This window comes from Suncus etruscus, chromosome 8, assembly GCF_024139225.1.
Source record: "Suncus etruscus isolate mSunEtr1 chromosome 8, mSunEtr1.pri.cur, whole genome shotgun sequence".
Taxonomy (NCBI): domain Eukaryota; kingdom Metazoa; phylum Chordata; class Mammalia; order Eulipotyphla; family Soricidae; genus Suncus; species Suncus etruscus.
In genome coordinates this window covers 65,712,604-65,718,138 of record NC_064855.1, presented here as the reverse complement: position 1 = coordinate 65,718,138, position 5,535 = coordinate 65,712,604, and the positions used below count along the sequence as shown (strand labels likewise).

At 40.9% G+C, this 5,535-nt stretch overlaps 1 pseudogene; it reads left to right on the top strand.

The window, feature by feature from the left end:
• Positions 1 to 372: 372 nt before the first annotated feature.
• On the top strand, positions 373 to 770 carry LOC126016761 (uncharacterized; annotated as a pseudogene).
• The last annotated feature ends 4,765 nt before the right edge of the window (positions 771 to 5,535 follow it).

The window sequence follows — 5,535 nt, the reverse complement described above, 5'->3', positions numbered from 1 at the left end:
ATATCCAGCCACTCAATTTGATATTTTTAGGACTATTTAATATTTTGTCTTGATGGGTGTTTTATTTGAGTCAAACCTAGCAATATTCTGGAGTCACATACTTACTACCAAGTAAGCTTCAGACTTTCAATTCAATTAATACTTCTCATGTTTTGGTTCCTATATATCACCTAAGACTCAGGTTACAATTCAAACTCTAATTCAATAGGTCTAAGAATTGATGGAATAAAATTGATTAGATGGAGGACACTTTTACTTCCTGCCCAGTAAAAGAGATAAGGATTTAGATTTTATATGATGTGCTTTTATAATGTTACATAATAAAAATGAGCTTCTATTTCAGAATGCTTAAGGAATCTGAAAAATATTGATGTATAGTAAAAGGAAAAATACATAAACTAGGGGGCAGTGCAACCTGGGGTGTGGTGATGAGTGTGTGAGCATGAGTGTGCAAGGCAAGTATGTTAGCCCACCCCAGCGACCCTCCCTCACCTACTCCTTGATCTTATTGGATCAGGTAAAACCCCCACCCTCAGCTCCACCAGTGTTGATCCGGGATGAGAAAAATCTCCCTCCTGGGAAACCCCCTGCTTGGGCCCATGCAGTGAGGCCTTCCTGGAGGTGGCAGAATCACCTGAGGCTAGTTCAGTCCCAGCCCAGAGTTGATTCCGCAAAGGTGCAGTGCTCGGACATGATGAATTCATCAGATAAACGAGGCCCGGAGGTTCACCTCCGGGATTACTGATTTATCAAAGAGGTTTTTGATCTGAGCCTGGAATGAAAAAATACATAAAAATGGGCCCGGAGAGATAGCACAGCGGTGTTTGCCTTGCAAGTAGCCGATCCAGGACCAAAGGTGGTTGGTTTGAATCCCGGTGTCCCATAGGGTCCCCCGTGCCTGCCAGGAGCTATTTCTGAGCAGACAGCCAGGAGTCACCCCTGAGCACTGCCGGGTGTGGCCCAAAAAACAAACCAAAACAAAACAAAACAAAAAAACATAAAATATATGTTTATAAGAGAAAAATTAACGGAGTATTTAGATAATGCTTGCACTAATATTGAGGGAATTTCTCAATCACTACTCAGATGCTCAATGGGCCCCATTGACAATTCTTGGTCAAGTTTATCTACATTTCAATAAAAATGTAAGGACATACTTGTCATGCCTTAGCCTGTCCATATTGACCACCCTTGCAATGCAAGGAGGCTTCGTGATGGGGACAGAATGATGGTGCAAGCAGTAAGTCTTTTGCTTGAAAGCTCTAAACTAGGACAGACCTTGGTTTAATCGTCTGGTGTCTCATATGTTTCCCCAAGCCTTGAGCAATTTATTTTTTTTTCTTTTTTTTTTGGGGGGGGGGTCACACCCGGCTGTGCTCAGGGGTGACTCCTGGCTGTCTGCTCAGAAATAGCTCCTGGCAGGCACGGGGGACCCTATGGGACACCGGGATTCGAACCAACCACCTTTGGTCCTGGATCGGCTGCTTGCAAGGCAAACACCGCTGTGCTATCTCTCCGGGCCCCAATGAGTAATTTAATTTCTAAGCACAGAGCTAGGAATAACTCCTGAATATTACCAGTTGTGTCTTAAAACCAAGAAAAATTTTAAAAAATGAAATTGCTCCTGGCAAGTAAAACCTGGGGTTTTACCATATGAAGCATGTTCTTTAATTTATAAATATATCATCCTGTACCTCTTCTCTAATATGTATATTATAAGACTGAATTTTATTAAATATTTTGATGTGGGGCTACACTCTCTGACGCTCAGGAGTTACTCCTGGCTATGTGCTCAGAAATCGCTCCTGGCTTGTACCATACCCAGTGACAGGGGTAAATCATGGCTATTTGCTTAGAAATGGCTCCTGGCTTGGAGAATGATATGGGATGCCCATGTGTTGAACCGCAGCCTGGCCTCAATATGGGGACAGAGTGATGTCGCAAGCATTAGGCCTTTTGCTTGAACAAGCTCAACTAGGTACAGACCATACATAGTTCAGTCCCCCTGGATGCTAGGAAAAAACCCAGGTCCATCCTGGTTCAGTCTTGTGCAAGGAAAATGCCCTGCTGCTGTTCAAATTCTCCAACCCTTCAATTTGTTCTTTTGAAGAGTGTTACACCTCACTCAGGAAGGGCACACACATCAAAAGTGTTGCACTCCCGAAAAAGAATTATTTGCCAAAAAGGCCCGCTTAGAGCGGTCAAAATCAGTTGACCCTTTGCGTGGATTCTTTGGCCATAATTCTAAAACGTGGCTGTAACTATCTCTCTCTTTATTTTTAACCATTATTAAAAATCAGGCCTCAGTAATTCTAACAAAGGAGGACAGTGAAAATCCCGCCAAAAGTCTCCCACTGACCAGTTTTCTGTGATCTCTGCTACCTTGGCGCCAAGATCATGTTTTTACCAAAACTTAGCTCATAGTAAAGCAATTTGCAGTTTTCCCCAAAACTCTAAAACATTTCTCTCTCTTCCCACTTCCCTGAAAATTACCTGGTTTCTCCTGCTTACCCAAAACAAAGCTAACCCACAACAAAACTGCCTTTCACCTCCAGTATAGGTTCTTTAATATGCAGATTTTAGCCACCCCTTTCATTCTGTTTCCCTGACCATCTCCCACTTTCTTTGATCTCCAAAATTACACCCTGCATTCCAAAGCTCAACCCTTAAAAGTTACCCAGCTTAAAAAATAAATTTGTCTTCGTCTTTCTAGACGCAAGTCCCCATGCATTCTGTGTGGTAATTCATTTCTACAATAATGTTCCGTTTTTCCAGCCATTTCGTGTTCCCACTCTCTCCCCGTGAAGGTTTCCCGGACTCCATAAAGAACCTGCTTAGAGGCGCTTGCGTCTGCAGCAGAAGAGTACTTAGTTTTTCATCTTGATGGAGTTTGATGTGAGTCAAACCTAGTAATATTCAGTAGTAATCCTTTATCAGAACAGAGCTCCATTCAAGAAATTAAACCTGGAGTTTTACCATGTGAAGCATGTTCTCTAACACATAAAACTATCATCCTTTTCCTCTTCTCTAAATTTCAAATGATCAGAGTGCATTTAATTTTATTTTATTTAATATTTTGCTGCGGGTTACACCCGGTGTATCTCAGGAGTTACACTGGCTCTGTGCTCAAAAATTGCTTCTTGCTTGGAGAATAATATGGAATGCCTGTGGAGCAAACCACGGGGTGTCATAGGTGTTTGCGTGCAACTCTAATGTAATACTACTATCACCAATGCTCTAGTTCACGGAAAACATTAGTGTGTGTGTGTGTGTGTGTGTGTGTGTGTTTCGCCTCAGTAGTGACGCTCAGGAGTCACACTGAACTATGAATTCAGAAATGGCTCCTGGTTTGCCACTGAGCTAAATATCCAGCCACTCAATTTGATATTTTTAGGACTATTTAATATTTTGTCTTGATGGTTGTTTTATTTGAGTCAAACCTAGCAATATTCTGGAGTCAGCCTTTATCAGAATACAGAGCTCCATGCAATTCAAGAAATGAAACCTGGGGTTTTACCATGAGAAGCATGTTCTTTAATGCATAAAGTTATCATCCTGTTTTTCTACACTAATTTGTATATTATCAGATTGAATTTTATTTTATTTTATTTCATTAAGTTTTTTTTTTTTTTTTTTGGTTTTTGGGTCACACCCAGAGGTGCTCAGGGGTTAACTCCCGGCTGTCTGCTCAGAAATAGCTCCTGGCAGGCACAGGGACCATATGGGACACTGGGATTCAAACCAACCACCTTTGGTCCTGGATTGGCTGCTTGCAAGGCAAACGCCGTTGTGCTATCTCTCCGGGCCCTTCATTAAGTATTTTGATGGGGGGAGCTACATTGACTGACACTCAGAAGTTACTCCTGGCTATGTGCTCTGAAATTGCTCCTGGCGTGGAGAACGTTATCAGATGCCTGATGTTCTGTCCTAAGTTTGTCATAATACCATGTTGCACCAACACTCCTAAAATTGAAAAAATTTTTTTTCTTTTTTTTTCTTTTCAGGCCATACCCAGTGACACTCATGGCTAAATCATGGCTATGTGCTCAGAAATTACTCCTGGCTTGGAGAATAATATGGGATGCCCATGCATCAAATCGTGGTCTGTCATAGGTTTTTGTGTACAACTGTATAAAATACCACTTGCACCAATGCTCCAGCACATGGAAAAAAATTTTTTTTGTCTTTTGGGTCTCACCCGGTGACATTCAGGGGTGACTCCTGGCTATGCACTCAGAAATCACTCCTGGTTTGGGGGCCCATATGGAACTCCAGTGGATTGAAGCATATTGCGCCCTAAGTTCATGCATGCAAGGCAAACTCCCTACTGCATGCTCCACCACTCCAGCCACTGAAAACTTTTGTTTTTTCTTTTTTTTTCTTTTTTTTTTTTTACTTTTTTGTCCATATCTGGTAATGCTCTGGGGTTACCCCTGGCTATGGGCTCAGAAATTTCTCCTGGCTTCGGGTGGAGCTGTGGCACAATCTGTAAGCTGCCTGCCTTGCCCACAGTGGCCTAGGACGGACAGTGGTTCAATCCCCTGGTGTCCAATATGGTCCCCCAAGCCAGGAGCAATTTTTGAGCTTTAGGAATAATTTATGAATGTCACTTGTGTGGCCCATAAATCAAAAAAATAAAAAATAAAAAAGGAAGAAATTGCTTCTGGCTTGGGGGACCATATGGAAAGACAGGAATCGAAACAAGGTATGTCCTAGGTTATTGTATGCCAGGCAACCACCCTACAGCTTCGTCACAGCTCTGGCCCCCAAAATACCATTTTTTTATTGGAGCAATTTGTTTTCAGATTCATGTTCATGTATTCAATAACTAGGTTTCATATACAACTAAAAGAATCTAAAGCATAAGTTCTTTTTCTGCTCTAAATTTGAGTCTACAAAGATAGAGTGCAGGGCCCGGAGAGATAGCACAGCGGCGTTTGCCTTGCAAGCAGCCGACCCAGAACCAAAGGTGGTTGGTTCGAATCCCGGTGTCCCATATGGTCCCCCGCGCCTGCCAGGAGCTATTTCTGAGCAGACAGCCAGGAGTAACCCCTGAGCACTGCCGGGTGTGGCCCAAAAACAAAAACAAAACAAAAAAGATAGAGTGCAAATATATGAAGGAGCAAAGTCACATATTTACTACCAAATAAGCTTCGAACTTTATATTCAATTAATACTTCTATATTTTTGGTTCCTATACATCACCTAAAACATATGTTACAATTCAAATTATAATTCAATATGATTCTATGATTTGAAATGATTTGATTGATATATGATTTGATTTTGGTTCCTATATATCACCTAAATCTCATGTTACAATTCAAATTCTAATTCAATGTAATTCTATTACTTGGTGTCAGAATTTATTAGATGTAGGATACTTTTACTTCTCAATAAAAAGAGATAAGTATTAAGATTTTATATGATGACTTTTCATGATTTTACATAATAAAAATTAGCTTTTATTTTAGAATGCTTTAAGGAATCTGAAAAAATGTTGATTTATATTAAAAATGAAGAATACATAAAATA